The sequence below is a fragment of the Panthera tigris genome, chromosome A1 (genome assembly GCF_018350195.1).
Source record: "Panthera tigris isolate Pti1 chromosome A1, P.tigris_Pti1_mat1.1, whole genome shotgun sequence".
Lineage (NCBI taxonomy): Eukaryota > Metazoa > Chordata > Mammalia > Carnivora > Felidae > Panthera > Panthera tigris.
In genome coordinates, this window is record NC_056660.1 from 139,418,711 (window position 1) to 139,435,286 (window position 16,576).

At 40.7% G+C, this 16,576-nt stretch overlaps 1 long non-coding RNA gene across 1 annotated transcript; it reads right to left on the minus strand.

Moving 5' to 3' along the window:
- Positions 1–1,460: 1,460 nt before the first annotated feature.
- LOC122239451 lies at positions 1,461–16,177 on the minus strand. The gene is made up of 3 exons (XR_006218572.1): positions 15,998–16,177; positions 14,232–14,297; positions 1,461–1,586 (listed from the first exon to the last, which is right to left on the minus strand). It is a non-coding gene; the product is annotated as an uncharacterized LOC122239451 (long non-coding RNA).
- Positions 16,178–16,576: the final 399 nt, after the last annotated feature.

The window sequence follows — 16,576 nt, forward strand, 5'->3', positions numbered from 1 at the left end:
AGCGCAGAGCCCAGCGTGGGGCTCGATTCCACAAACTGTGGGATCGTGACCTGAACTGAAATCAAGAGTCAGACAGAGCAACCCAGGTGCCCCTCAATTTTTTTTTAAATAAGAATAAACTTTTATCCTATTACCACTGAAAATAGGATCTCGTAAGTTGTGTTTTAACCAGATTTAAAAAGTAACATTTCTGTTTATCTCAGTCCTTTGTATAAATTTTAAACCTGGCACAGGAGGCTTATTTACCACTCAGAGAAACCGAAGCGACACTTTAGTACATTGCAACCAGGGATGGCAATGCTTTGGTCACAACCATAGGATTCCAATAAAAAGATATGCTCTAGGCATGGTTTACCTGAGGCTGAGCTCAAAAACCTCTCTGTTCTTTTTTTTTGAAATAAAATTTAATTCAATTGCTTTTTTTTGATATTTGAAATAAAGTTCAAGCTCCCTCCCATGGCTTTCAATGCACTGCCTTTCAATGCACTGCCTTTCAAACCCCTGCTCACTTATGCAACCTCAGTTCATGTCACTGCCCTCGTTGTGAATTGCATTTAGCCACAAGGCATTTCATTTCCCCAAATGAAGCACATTTCCTTCTCACCTATGGGTCTTTGCCTCTGCTGCTTCCTCAAAGTGGTAGGCTCTTCCATCAGCTATCACATAGCTGCCTCATTCTCATCCTTCAGGTCTCAGCTTGACAGTTTAAATATCACTTCTTCAGGGAATTCTTCTCTGTTGACTTCCTTGCAAGTGAGTCAACTCCCACCTGTCTTGTCCTTCTCTATTACAGCAACCAGTATGTGAGCTTCATAGGACCTACCATAGCTTGTAATTGTTTCTCATCTGACCCTCCACTATACTGTCTGCTCCATGGGAGTGGGGACCATTTCTGTGTCTTGCCCTGTGCTACACCCAGAATCTTGTCTATTACCCTATGCGTTCATTTTCCAGGGCTTCCATAACAAAGTACCACAAAGTACTTTTGTAACAAAAACTGGGGGGCTTAAAGACCAAAAATTGATTCCCTTACAATTCTGGAGGCTAGAAGTCCAAGACCAAAGTGTTGGTGGGATAGGTTTCTTCTGAGGCTTTCTCTTTGACTTGTGGATGGCCGTCTTCTCCCTGTGTCTTCCCATGGTCTTCCCTCTATGCATATCAGTCCAATTCTCCTCCTCTTATAAAGACACCAGTCATATTGGATTAGGGCCTACCCTAATGACCTCATTTTAATTTAATTAACTGTTAAATACCTTATCTCTAAATACAGTCACATCCTGAGGTACTAGAAGTTAGGACTTCAACATATGACTTTTAGGGGACACAATTCAGGCTATAAAACCCTGGCACACAGTGGACATTGCATAAGTGTCACTGAATGAATAAATGACTTCATAATCACCATAGTTCAAATACTGTAAAACAGAAAGGAAGCTTGATACTTATCTGAGTGTCCTGCTATTAGAGATGCTGGAGTGAGTGTTTAGATTGGCCAGTGGCATCTGTTTTTCTATAATCTCCAGAGGTGCTTCTTGTGCATAATCTTGAGTATCACTCTTGAGTATCACAGATCCATTCCAATCCCTCTGATTTTGACAAACAAACAAACAAAACTACAAAGCTTAGGGACTTGTCCAAGATCATACGACTAAGGAGTTGCAGATTTAGTATGTAAAACGAAATGCCTGGCCTATTATGCTGTTTCCAATGCCTTACATTTATAAAGAGCCACATTTTCCTGGCTAATGCTAAAATTATCCACAATTTAGACTTTAAGTTATGTGGGAAATTGAAGTCAGCACTCAAGGAGTACATCACTGTTCCTTCATTGGCCTAGGTCAATGGTTTGCAAAACAGGTACACTTGTTCAGTGGAGAAGCAAGTGTTAGCAAACCTCCTCCCTTTGTAACAAATTTGTGTTATATGTAGAATACAGTGATGGTCTGTAGAATAGTGTGGCAATCACCTTTCTTCTCTTCCTGGGTTGGGCAGAGTAGAGAAGAGGGTTAGCCTTTGCTTTTGAGAGTATGTGGCAACATCTGAGAAGCCTTGAAAGCTGATGGTCACCTGCATACGATCCCAAATGACCACACTCCTTATTTCTATAAATCTCCATCATTCCACCACTGGTAGAAGAAAGGAAAAGGGAGAAGACATGATGACAATGCCCAGATAAATATTACCAGTTTGATCCCCTGCGTGGAGGAGGCTATGTGTGCTGTCCTCTAAATTGGGAGTCTGCAGAGTTTGTACCCCCTTGTTCAGTCTCCCATTGTGAGCCCCTGTGATAGATCTAACGTGGGGAGCACAGGAATCGCCTTAAGTTAGGATGCCACTGGTACTCATTTTCTGGACTTTGAGGCCTCCTCAATCTGTGATCCTGTCATTGAAGAGGGTGAGAGCTTCTGTAGCAGTGTCAGTAGAGGTGAATGAGGACAAACCGCTCAATGACCGCCTTCTATCATGCTAAGAAAGGTTTCGCCTACCGTTTTGTTTCTGGCTGGCCATGGGTAAATTATTAGAGTCAAGACATTACTGAAATAGCCTCTCCCCCTCTGAGCAGGGCTGTGTTGATGAGTGGGGAGGTGGGTGGGAGATGTCTCACCCTATTTGTTTTGTGTTTTTTCTTGTTCTAAACTATATTATATGGTGGACTGAATGTTTTCATTACTGCTGATTCTGAGGTACTTGTGCCAGCCCTAAATTAGAGAGTCCTAATTGTTTTCTGATACAAACCGGCAGTTGGTATTGATTGTGATTACAGCTAGGGAGTTTGGGACTTTGGTTATTGATCAGCTCTGAACTCAGAGAACCTGTCTGCAGTGCAGAAACACAGAGATGGTCAGATCTCCTAATCCTTGCCTGCCTTTACCTCCCATCTCAGATTTCAAAGGGAATCTGTGGAGTAAACATCCTCCAGGCAAACACCCATACTTTAGTGCTAGTGCTAGGAGATTTGCAAAATAGATAAAATGTTCACTTGTGTTTCTAGGATTATTTTGGGAAAAGGTTTAATTTATCATCATTTTGGTCCATCCAAGAATACTGGTGCATATTCACTAATCTACAACTTTTAAGTTTAAAAAAAAAAAATAGATTGAATCAGTACTTTTAAAATTATCTATGTATCATCATTTAAAAATATCTTTGTTTTCAATAACATTATTTTGATCTCAGTTTTTTGTTTTTTGTTTTTGTTTTTTGCATCATTTCTGGTGAATAATCCATTTGCTGGAAACTTGAGTTATAACAGATGGCATGAAATAGAAATGTTACCTCTGTAATTTAAAATCCATTTTCTTTCATTCCAGTTTATTTTTGAGGTATCTGCCTTGCAATCTCAGACTATGTAAATGTGTTTGTGACTTGGGTAAGAAATGTGCCACTGACTGGCATAACTGAATTGTAGAATAAATTTACTTCTCCTTTTTCATCTTTATTAGGGCTGTGTCTAGACTGTGAACTGGCACCACCCATTTTGTGTTGCAGAGATCTATCTGATACCAGGAGGGACCATTAATAAGTCACAGACCAGACTGGCTTGAGTACTCTGGTCCATTAAAAACATCTTAGGGCCAGATAAACCCTGACCTCCCTAACAAAATGTGATTACCTGTTTCTTACTGCTTTACTTGCTCTCCAGATTCCTAAACTTAGGGCTGCGTTCCCAAGTGAGAACTCTTAGTTGCGTTTTGTGACATTTGGCTTCTTTGATTCCTTAAACTTGATTTTGGCCTTGCACTAGAACTCCACCCCTTACCTCAGGGGCTAAAGAGATCCGTTTCTTCTCTGGCATTATGTATCTTCATGTACCCCTGGTTTAGGCCTTGCTATGTTTTTTGTTTTTTAATGTTTATTTGTTTTTGAGAGAAGGAGAAAGAGCATGAGCAGGAGAGGGGCAGAGAGAGAGACACACACACAGTATCTGAAGCATACTCCAGGCTCTGAGAGGTCAGCACAGAGCCTGATGTAGGGCTTGAACCCACAAACCGTGAGATCATTACCTTAGCTAAAGTCAGACGCTTAACAGACTGAGCCACCCAGGTCCCCCTAGGCCTTGCTATGTTTTAGGTCATATCAGTCACTACCCTATCAATTGACCCATTTGATGGGAAAATTTATAAAAGAGGCTACTCAGGTGGAATTGTAGTGAGTTGTCTTGGGTAGCTGACATCTTTCAGGGAGAGTTCCATAGAGAGTGATTATTTTAAATCTGTCCTGTGACTAGTCCATCGTCCTTTTATTCCATTCAAATAATATTTGTATTATTACTCAATGTGCTGATTTCTAGTTAGCAGATCACATCTACTTTTATCCTCGGGTGTATTATGGACTCCTTATGTGACCTAGGTAGAGTTGGACATATGTATAATTATTCTCTTCTCTTCTGAAACAAGCGGGGGGAAAAAAACCTGTACTTTTTTTGATGTATCTAGCAAGATACTTTCTCTTAGGGGGAGAATTATGTTTGGAGAAATACCTAAATAAGCACTTGGGGTAGAAGGTGAGGCACCAAAGGTATGAGTGTCAGCTGGTGACAGAACTTGAGGAAAGATGGCAGAGCAACATGAATGAAGAGAGGACTGTATTTGTCATTTTCATGAGAAAAGAGGTGATAAAGAAGAGAAGGATAGAAGGATAGGTACATGGACTCCGAGAGGGTTAAGGAACAAAAGGTGAACCCTTTCAGGTAAGATGACCACAAAAATTTGGGGGAGTAGGAGTGATTAATAGAGGTTTTTAGGTGACTTTCTTGTCCCATCTTCAATCTGAACCCTTCCTAGGAATCCCAGATATAAAAAAAAATAAGAATGTTTTGGGTAAGGGGTGCCTGGGTGGCTCAGTTACTTGAGCATCTCTTTTTTTTGTTTTGTTTTTGTTTTGTTTTGTTTTTTGTATGGAATTCCAGGATTTCTGTATTAAAGAATAAGTAAGACTCTCCAGATAAAGTCCTGACTACCCACTTAGTTTTTTTTTTCAATATATGAAATTTATTGTCAAATTGGTTTCCATACAACACCCAGTGCTCATCCCAAAAGGTGCCCTTCTCAATACCCATCACCCCTTCTCCCCTCCCTCCCAACCCCATCAACCCTCAGTTTGTTCTCAGTTTTTAACAGTCTCTTATGCTTTGGCTCCCTCCCACTCTAACCTCTTTTTTTTTTTCCTTCCCCTCCCCCATGGGTTTCTGTTAAGTTTCTCAGGATCCACATAAGAGTGAAACCATATGGTATCTGTCTTTCTCTGTATGGCTTATTTCACTTAGCATCACACTCTCCAGTTCCATCCACGTTGCTTCAAGGGGCCATATTTCGTTCTTTCTCATTGCCATGTAGTACTCCATTGTGTATATAAACCACAATTTCTTTATCCATTCATCCGTTGATGGACATTTAGGCTCTTTCCATAATTTGGCTATTGTTGAGAGTGCTGCTATAAACATTGGGGTACAAGTGCCCCTATGCCTCAGTACTCCTGTATCCCTTGGGTAAATTCCTAGCAGTGCTATTGCTGGGTCATAGGGTAGGTCTATTTTTAATTTTCTGAGGAACCTCCACACTGCTTTCCAGAGTGGCTGCAACAATTTGCATTCCCACCAACAGTGCAAGAGGGTTCCTGTTTCTCCACATCCTCTCCAGCATCTATAGTCTCCTGACTTGTTCATTTTGGCCACTCTGACTGGCATGAGGTGATATCTGAGTGTGGTTTTGATTTGTATTTCCCTGTTGCGGAGCGACGTTGAGCATCTTTTCATGTTCCTGTTGGCCATCCGGATGTCTTCTTTAGAGAAGTGTCTATTCATGTTTTCTGCCCATTTCTTCACTGGGTTATTTGTTTTTTGGGTGTGGAGTTTGGTGAGCTCTTTATAGATTTTGGATACTAGCCCTTTGTCCGATATGTCATTTGCAAATATCTTTTCCCATTCCGTTGGTTGCCTTTTAGTTTTGTTGGTTGTTTCCTTTGCTGTGCAGAAGCTTTTTATCTTCATAAGGTCCCAGTAATTCATTTTTGCTTTTAATTCCCTTGCCTTTGGGGATGTGTCGAGTAAGAGATTGCTACGGCTGAGGTCAGAGAGGTCTTTTCCTGCTTTCTTCTCCAGGGTTTTGATGGTTTCCTGTCTCACATTCAGGTCCTTTATCCATTTTGAGTTTGTTTTTGTGAATGGTGTGAGAAAGTGGTCTAGTTTCAACCTTCTGCATGTTGCTGTCCAGTTCTCCCAGCACCATTTGTTAAAGAGACTGTCTTTTTTCCATTGGATGTTCTTTCCTGCTTTGTCAAAGATGAGTTGGCCATACGTTTGTGGGTCTAGTTCTTGGGTTTCTATTCTATTCCATTGGTCTATGTGTCTGTTTTTGTGCCAATACCATGCTGTCTTGATGATGACAGCTTTATAGTAGAGGCTAAAGTCTGGGATTGTGATGCCTCCTGCTTTGGTCTTCTTCTTCAAAATTACTTTGGCTATTTGGGGCCTTTTGTGGTTCCATATGAATTTTAGGATTGCTTGTTCTAGTTTCGAGAAGAATGCTGGTGCAATTTTGATTGGGATTGCACTGAATGTGTAGATAGCTTTGGGTAGTATTGACATTTTGACAATATTTATTCTTCCAATCCATGAGCAGGGAATGTCTTTTCAATTACCTTCATAAGCTTTCTATAGTTTTCAGCATACAGATCTTTTACATCTTTGGTTAGATTTATTCCTAGGTATTTTATGCTTCTTGGTGCAATTGTGAATGGGATCAGTTTCTTTATTTGTCTTTCTGTTGCTTCAGTGTTAGTGTATAAGAATGCAACTGATTTCTGTACATTGATTTTGTATCCTGCAACTTTGCTGAATTCATGTATCAGTTCTAGCAGACTTTTGGTGGAGTCTATCGGATTTTCCATGTATAATATCATGTCATCTGCAAAAAGCGAAAGCTTGACTTCATCTTTGCCAATTTTGATGCCTTTGATTTCCTTTTGTTGTCTGATTGCTGATGCTAGAACTTCCAGCACTATGTTAAACAACAGCAGTGAGAGTGGGCATCCCTGTCGTGTTCCTGATCTCAGGGAAAAAGCTCTGTTTTTCTCCGTTGAGGATGATGTTAGCTGTGGGCTTTTCATAAATGGCTTTTATGATCTTTAAGTATGTTCCTTGTATCCCGACTTTCTCAAGGGTTTTTATTAAGAAAGGGTGCTGGATTTTGTCAAAGGCCTTTTCTGCATCGATTGACAGGATCATATGGTTCTTATCTTTTCTTTTATTAATGTGATGTATCACATTGATTGATTTGCAAATGTCGAACCAGCCCTGCATCCCAGGAATGAATCCCACTTGATCATGGTGAATAATTCTTTTTATATGCTGTTGAATTCGATTTGCTATTATCTTGTTGAGAATTTTTGCATCCATATTCATCAGGGATATTGGCCTGTAGTTCTCTTTTTTTACTGGGTCTCTGTCTGGTTTAGGAATCAAAGTAATACTGGCTTCATAGAATGAGTCTGGAAGTTTTCCTTCCCTTTCTATTTTTTGGAATAGCTTGAGAAGGATAGGTATGATCTCTGCTTTAAACGTCTGGTAGAACTCCCCTGGGAAGCCATCTGGTCCTGGACTCTTATTTGTTGGGAGATTTTTGATAACCGATTCAATTTCTTCGCTGGTTATGGGTCTGTTCAAGCTTTCTATTTCCTCCTGATTGAGTTTTGGAAGCGTGTGGGTGTTTAGGAATTTGTCCATTTCTTCCAGGTTGTCCAATTTGTTGGCATATAATTTTTCATAGTATTCCCTGATAATTGTTTGTATCTCTGAGGGATTGGTTGTAATCATTCCATTTTCATTCATGATTTTATCTATTTGGGTCATCTCCCTTTTCTTTTTGAGAAGCCTGGCTAGAGGTGTGTCAATTTTGTTTGTTTTTTCAAAAAACCAACTCTTGGTTTCGTTGATCTGCTCTACCATTTTTTTAGATTCTATATTGTTTATTTCTGCTCTGATCTTTATTATTTCTCTTCTTCTGCTGGGTTTAGGCTGCCTTTGCTGTTCTGTTTCTATTTCCTTTAGGTGTGCTGTTAGATTTTGTATTTGGGATTTTTCTTGTTTCTTGAGATAGGCTTGGGTTGTGATGTATTTTCCTCTCAGGACTGCCTTTGCTGCATCCCAAAGCGTTTGGATTGTTGTATTTTCATTTTCGTTTGTTTCCATATATTTTTAAATTTCTTCTCTAATTGCCTGGTTGACCCACTCATTCTTTAGTAGGGTGTTCTTTAACCTCCATGCTTTTGGAGGTTTTCCAGACTTTTTCCTGTGGTTGATTTCAAGCTTCATAGCATTGTGGTCTGAAAGTATGCATGGTATAATTTCAATTCTTGTATACTTATGAAGGGCTGTTTTGTGACCCAGTATATGATCTATCTTGAAGATGTTCCATGTGCACTCGAGAAGAAAGTATATTCTGTTGCTTTGGGATGCAGAGTTCTAAATATATCTGTCAAGTCCATCTGATCCAATGTATCATTCAGGGCCCTTGTTTCTTTATTGACCGTGTGCCTAGATGATCTATCCATTTCTGTAAGTGGAGTGTTAAAGTCCCCAGCAATTACCACATTCTTATCAATAAGGTTGCTTATGTTTATGAGTAATTGTTTTATATATTTGGGGGCTCCGGTATTCGGTGCATAGACATTTATAATTGTTAGCTCTTCCTGATGGATAGACCCTGTAATTATTATATAATGCCCTTCTTCATCTCTTGTTACAGCCTTTAATTTAAAGTCTAGTTTGTCTGATATAAGTATGGCTACTCCAGCTTTCTTTTGGCTTCCAGTAGTATGATAAATAGTTCTCCATCCCCTCACTCTCAATCGAAGGTGTCCTCAGATCTAAAATGAGTCTCTTGCAGACAGCAAATAGATGGGTCTTGTTTTTTTATCCATTCTGATACCCTATGTCTTTTGGTTGGTGCATTTAATCCATTTACATTCAGTGTTATTATAGAAAGATACGGGTTTAGAGTCATTGTGATGTCTGTAGGTTTCATGCTTGTAGTGATGTCTCTGGTACTTTGTCTCACAGGATCCCCCTTAGGATCTCTTGTAGGGCTGGTTTAGTGGTGACGAATTCCTTCAGTTTTTGTTTGTTTGGGAAGACCTTTATCTCTCCTTCTATTCTAAATGACAGACTTGCTGGATAAAGGATTCTCGGCTGCATATTTTTTCTGTTTAGCACACTGAAGATATCGTGCCAAGCCTTTCTGGCCTGCCAAGTTTCAAAGGAGAGATCAGTCACGAGTCTTATAGGTCTCCCTTTATATGTGAGGGCACGTTTATCCCTTGCTGCTTTCAGAATTTTCTCTTTATCCTTGTATTTTGCCAGTTTCACTATGATATGTCGTGCAGAAGATCGATTCAAGTTACGTCTGAAGGGAGTTCTCTGTGCCTCTTGGATTTCAATGCCTTTTTCCTTCCCCAGTTCAGGGAAGTTCTCAGCTATAATTTGTTCAAGTACCCCTTCAGCACCTTTCCCTCTCTCTTCCTCCTCTGGGATACCAATTATGCGTATATTATTTCTTTTTAGTGTATCACTTAGTTCTCTAATTTTTCCCTCATACTCCTGGATTTTTTTATCTCTCTTTCTCTCAGCTTCCTCTTTTTCCATAACTTTATCTTCTAGTTCACCTATTCTCTCCTCTGCCTCTTCAATCCGAGCTGTCGTCGTTTCCATTTTGTTTTGCATTTCGTTTAAAGCGCTTTTCAGCTCCTCGTGACTGTTCCTTAGTCCCTTGATCTCTGTGGCAAGAGATTCTCTGCTGTCCTGTATACTGTTTTCAAGCCCAGCGATTAATTTTATGACTATTATTCTAAATTCGCTTTCTGTTATATTATTTAAATCCTTTTTGATCAGTTCATTAGCTGTTGTTATTTCCTGGAGATTCTTCTGAGGGGAATTCTTCCGTTTGGTCATTTTGGATAGTCCCTGGAGTGGTGCGGACCTGCAGGGCACTTCCCCTGTGCTGTGGTGTATAACTGGAGTGGGTGGGCAGGGCTACAGTCAGACCTGATGTCTGCCCCCAGCCCACCGCTGGGGTCACAGTCAGACTGGTGTGTGCCTTCTCTTCCCCTCTCCTAGGGGCGGGATTCACTGTGGGGTGGCGTGGCCCATCTGGTGTACTTGCACACTGCCAGGCTTGTGGTGCTGGGGATTTGGCGTATTAGCTGGGGTGGGTAGGCAAGGTGCACAGGAGCAGGAGGGGCAGCCTTAGCTCGCTTCTCCTTAGGTGATCCACTTCAGGAGGGGCCCTGTGGCAGTGGGAGGGAGTCAGATCCGCTGCTGGAGGTTTGGCTCCGCAGAAGCACAGTGTTGGCTGTTTGCGCGGAGCGAGCAAGTTCCCTGGCAGGAACTGGTTCCCTTTGGGATTTTGGCTGGGGGATGGGCGAGGGAGATGGCGCTGGCGAGCGCCTTTGTTCCCTACCAAACTGAGCTCTGTCGTCCGGGGGCTCAGCAACTCTCCCTCCCTTTGTCCTCCAGCCTTCCTGCTTTCTGAGCAGAGCTGTTAACTTATGACCTCCCAGATGCTAAGTCATGCTTGCTGTCAGAACACACTCCGTCCGGCCCCTCCGCTTTTGCCAGCCAGACTCGGGGGCTCTGCTTGGCCGGCGGGCTGCCCCTCCGCCCCGGCTCCCTTCCGCCAGTCCGTGCAGCGCGCACCGCCTCGCCGCCCTTCCTACCCTCTTCCGTGGGCCTCTCGTCTGCGCTTGGCTCTGGAGACTCAATTCTGCTAGTCTTCTGGTGGTTTTCTGGGTTATTTAGGCAGGTGTAGGTGGAATCTAAATGATCAGCAGGATGCGCGGTGAGCCCAGTGTCCTCCTACGCCGCCATCTTCCCTCCCTCCTCTTGAGCATCTGACTCTTGATTTAGGCTCAAGTCATGATCCCAGGGTCATCGAACTGAGACCTGAGCTGGGCTCCATGCTGAGCGTGGAGCCTGGAGCTCACGCTCCAGCCACGCTCAGCATGGAGCCTGCTTTGGATTCTCTCTTTGCTTTCTCTCTCTCTGCCCCTTCCCCATTCACACTCCCTTTTTCTCTCAGAAGAAATAAATAAACGTAAAAAGGATGTTTTGGGTAAGAATACATGGGTTTTTAAGCAGGTAAGTTGATTTCATGATTAAGTTGAATATGTTGAGGTGTCAGGTGAAGGAAATTCTCCTGAGATGGAAGAAAACACACCAGGGATTCTCAGACCCAGTTGTCTTGCAGAAGTATTGGAGTTCTGAAGGCCAGAGAACTGTATGAGATGAGACAGTTTTACTCAGATCTCAAGAGGCTAAAGATTCCATCTAATATTTAGATTATACTCATATGTGGCCTGGATATTGGGTAAGAGGCTCAAGCTTCTGAGTAATAATAGCCTTTGGGCCAAAAAAATCAGGAAGACGTTGATCTCTGGAAACTTTCAATTGCCAATTGATTAGTGTTAATCAAGGAACAGAAGAGTACTAGGAAAGGCTCCTGGGGACTCATCTCTGCCTACAAGGGAGAAAATTTGGCTCATTGCATTTATTCCACCTGATACTGTATTCTTTATGATCATGGGTTGGAGAGAGGGGATGGTGAGGATCGGTCTTGAAATGCACTGGAAAAGAATGCAGAGGTTTAGCTGAATAAAGCTGCTCTTTAACTCTAGATTTGGGATAGACATGTTGAATTATCTGTTTTCATGAGACAAATGTGCCATCATGAGGTCTGTAAAATTTTCAAGATTCTATGGGTATGGCTAACTTTTAACAGTGAGATTTATTTTTATTGATTTATTATTTTTAAGCTTATTTATTTATTTTGAGAGAGAGAGAGAGAGAGCGAGCACACTCATGAGCAGGACAGGGGCAGGGGGGGTGGGGAGGGAGAAAATCACAAGCAGGCTCCATGCTGTCAGTGCAGAGTCAGACATAGGTCTCAATCGCATGAACCCTGAGATCATGACTTGAGCCAAAATCAAGAGTCAGACACTTGACTGAGCCACTAAGGTACCCCCGAACAGTGAGATTTAATTCAGGAAATTTACTTCACACCTGCCATGCAAAAAGCACAGTGAAAAAACTCTGAAAGTACATAAGATAGAGGAAAAGAGACATTCTTGCTGGGGAGACCAGACATATCACCAAGGAGAACAAGGATTTTGGGTCTATGAATGGCAACTAGTCTAGTTGAGTGTGTGTTAAGGGAAATTGTGGAAGATAAGCCAAGAAGGGAGGGAGAATTATTAACTTTATCTTTAGAATTCTGTTTTGAGATGTCAATTTTTATTTACAGCTCAGTTGTCTACTTGCATTCCTCTTTTATTCAAAGAAAAAGAAAAACTGAATCAGCACAGTGTTATGGAGTAAAATCTTGGGAGAATTGTTGAAGAGGTTTACATAAACACACATATATTTTTTAATCTTTAAATCGTTTTTATTTTTACTTTTTTGTTTTTAGTATTTATTATTTTTATTTTTTATTTTAGAGAGAGAACATGAGGTGGGTGGGAGAGGGGCAGAGGGAGAAAGAAAGAGAATCCCAAGCAGGCCCCACATCCAGCACAGAGCTGGACACAGGGCTTGATCCCACAATCCTGGGATCATTACCTGAGCCAAAATAAGAATCAGTTGTTCAACCAACTGAGCCACCCAGGCACCCCATAAATTTTAAAACATTTTTTTAAATGGAATATAGTTGACATATAGTATTAGTTTCAGGTCTACAATTATGTATGCTACAAAATGCTCTCCATAATAAATGTAATTACTGTACAAAATTATTACAATAATATTGATTATATTACTTATGCTGTACCTTTCATCCCTGTGACTTATTTATTTTATAGTGGGAGGTGTGTACCTCCTAATCCCCTTCACCTATTTCATCCATACTCCCACCTCCTGTCTGCTGCAAGCACCAGTTTGTTCTGTACATTTATGAGTCTGTTTCTATTTTCGTTATTGTTGTTTGTATGTTAGTTCATTTGTTTTGTTTTTTAGATTCCATATGTAAGTTTACATTTCTCTCTCTCTGTCTGACTTCTTTCATTTAGCATAATACCCTCTAGGTCCATCCATATTGTTGCAAGTGGCAAGATCTCACTTTTTTTTATGGCTGAGTAATACTCCATTGTATATATATCCCATATTTTTATCCATTCATCTATGGATGGACACTGAAGTTGAAGTAGTGTTTTTGTTTTCCTCAGTTAGATACCAGTGTATCACTACTGGCTCGTGTGGTATTTCTATTTTTCGTTTTTTTGTGGCATCTTCATACTATTTTCCACGGCATCTGTACCAATTTATATTCCCACCAATAGTGCAAGAGGGTTCTCTTTCCTACACTTCCCACCAACCCTTGATATATCTTGTCTTTTTGATTATAGCCATTCTAACAAGTGTGAGGCGATATCTCATTGTGGTTTTGTTTTGCATTTCCCTGATGATAAGTGATGTTGAGCATCCTTTCATGTATCTGTTGACCCTCTGTCTGTCTTCTTTGAAAAATGTCTCTTCAGGTCTTCTGCCCATTTTTTAATGGGATTATCTGTATTTTTTTGAGTATTGAGTTGTATGAGTTCTTTACATATTTTGGAAATTGATCCCATATTGGATATGTCATTTGCAAATATCTTCTCCCATTCAGTAGGTTGCCTTTTTGTTTTGTTGATGGTTTCCTTTGCTGTGCAAGTTAGGAGTTTTATGGTGTCAGGTTTACATTTAGGTCTTTAATCCATTTGGAGTTTATTTTTGTGTATGATATAAGAAAATGGTCCAGTTTCATTCTTTTGTGTGTAACTGCTCAGTTATCCCAATATCATTTACTGAAGAGACTACCTTTTCCTCACTGTATATTTTTGTCTCCTTTGCTATAGATTAATTGACCGTGTAAACATGGGTTTATTTCTGGGCTCTCTGTTACTTTCCATCAATCTATGTACTTATTTTTGTGTCAGTATCATACTGTTTTGATCACCCACATATATGTTTAAAGCACAAATTACATGTGATAGCACAAGACCAAATTTGTGTCTTTCACACTTACAGGATGGATGTTTGATAGTTTTGATATACTTTGGTACGTTTTCAGAAGGTTAGGCAGAAATGGGCTCCCTCCCTACCCCAATTCAGATGATTAAATTTCTGCCTATAAAATAATATTTTTTTAGCTAGAGTATTTTGTTTGCTTGAAACAGGTCTTTGGAAGGCAAGGAGAATACTAGTTCACCTTTGGGAGCCTTGAGATACTTCTTATCTGGATTACCTGGAATCAGGGATCTCAGAGGCCACAGTCCTGAAAAAGAGAGACCATGGGTAGGCTTAAGTCAATGAAATATCCCAGCAACTCTGGGTGTTTTATGACTTCTCACTGTCTTTGTGCAAATTGATCAGAACTGCCCTCTGTCCAGAATGTCAAGAACAAAGTTGTCCTCTGTACATGTGAGCAGTAACATGGAACTTAAAACCCCCAAAAGTGATCCATCTGTCTGTACAATTTAATGACTTGACTTTTTGTCTCCCTTCCAAGGTTGAGCCATCACTTCTGGGACTTAGATTCTAGGAGAACATGGTTCCCATCTATCATCTTACCTGTAGGCAGACATAGTTATAGACAGAGCTAATGTCTATGATGTAAGAACCAATTTTAACAAATCTACCTCTTAAATTACTCTTTGTGGTATGGCTATGATGAATAACTTTTTGTTATCTAAAGACAGTAGATCTTAGTCAGAATTATTATTCTCATAAATTTCTGAGTTGGCTAGATCCTGATAATAAATACAACATGGAGTTCACTTTTGCAAATGAAATTTTAGTCCTGGGGCACCTGGGTGGCTCAGCCGGTTGAGCATTGACTCTTGATTTCAGCTCAGGTCATGATCTCACCATTATGAGATTCAGCCCTGTGTTGGGCTCTGCACTGACAGCATGGAGCCTGCTTGGGATCCCCTCTCTCTCTCACTCTCTTTCTCTCTCTCTCCCTCCCCAGCTCACACGTACTCTGTCTCACAAAATAAATAAATGAATTTTTTAAAAAAGAAATTTTAGTCCTATTTCTTACTGATGAGCAAAAATTATTGCAGATAATCCCAACACTTCAAATGATTATCAATAACTTGAGCTAAGCATGACCCTGCTTCAAAATGTGTCCTTGGAATTCTGCTTTCAGCCTCACTTTAGGCTTTTGTCCTTCCATATGATATTACAATCATGAAAGAACACGAATTCCTTTATATTAAAGGACTCTTGAATGTTTCTGGATTCTCTAATGATGTTGAATGTTTTTACCCCAAAATTTGACCATAAAACAAGGCAAAGTTTTCTTCTATTTTTTTTCTTTGCTTCCACCCAGGAGCTACTGGTAGTGATCATATGAGAACAAAGGCTCTTGGTGTATAAAAACCCTCAAATGCCAAGCTTCTGGCTGCTCGTCCTCTGCTGTAGTCCTTGTCCTTATCCTCTGGGGCAAATCATGTAGTAATTAATCAGTTTGATTAATACATGCATTAAGAAATGAGTACCCATGTTGCCAAATAAACTGGAAAAAGAAATAGCAGCTCCTTTGCTGGCTGTAGTGTTATATTGCTTTGTATAGAATTTTAAGTGCAAATGCAGATGGCTCTTGAAACAATATAAAGAGCATTTAGATCCTTGAGCTGAGGCTGCAGATAAATTTTGAGGCAGAGGGGGAGTTTGGGTGGCTCAGTCCATTAAGCATCCGACTCTTGATTTCGGCTCAGGTCACGATCTCACAGTTCGTGAATTCTAGCCCTGCATTTGGCCCTTCGCTGACATTGCAGAACCTGCTTGGGATTCTCTCTCTCATCTCTCTTTCTGCCCCTCCTCACTCTCTCTCTCTCTCTCTCTCTCTCTCTCTCTCAAAAATAAATGAATTAAAAATTTTTTTGAGGCGGAGTACGGAAGACTGGTCTCCAGACAGCCAATCCGATTTGTCTCCAGTCTCCGAGCTAACATTCTAAGGTGGCTCTCTACCTCATTCAGTGAAGCTCAGAGTTCTTCACAGCATCCCGGAAAAAGGTGACTGCATGCCTTTCTGTGTTATTTCATTTCTTAAAAATGTTTTGAAAGCTATAAAGCTCTCTAATATATTATTACGTCATATGTAGTAGGTTGAATAGTGTCCCACAAATTCACATCCATCTGGGACCTCACCTTGTGATCTTACTTGGAATTAGAATTTTCACAGATGTAATTAGTTAAAATGAGGTCATAGTGGACTAGGGTGTGTCCTAAATCCAGTGACTGATGTTCTTATAAGAGGACACTCATATACATGGGCAAACAAGAAAGAAGGCTATATAAGGCCTTGGAGTGATGCAGCCTTAACCCAAGGAATGTCAAGGATTGCTGACCACCACCAGATGCTGGAAAAGAGGAGGGAACATATTCTCCCTTGGAGCATCCAGAAGAAACCAATCCTGCTGACACAGTGATTTCAGACTTCCAGCCTCTAGAACTGGGCGAGAATAAATTTCCATTGTTTTAAGCCACCCAGTTTCTGATAACTTGTTAAGGCAGTCCTAGGAAACTAATATACTATCCTTCAACCAC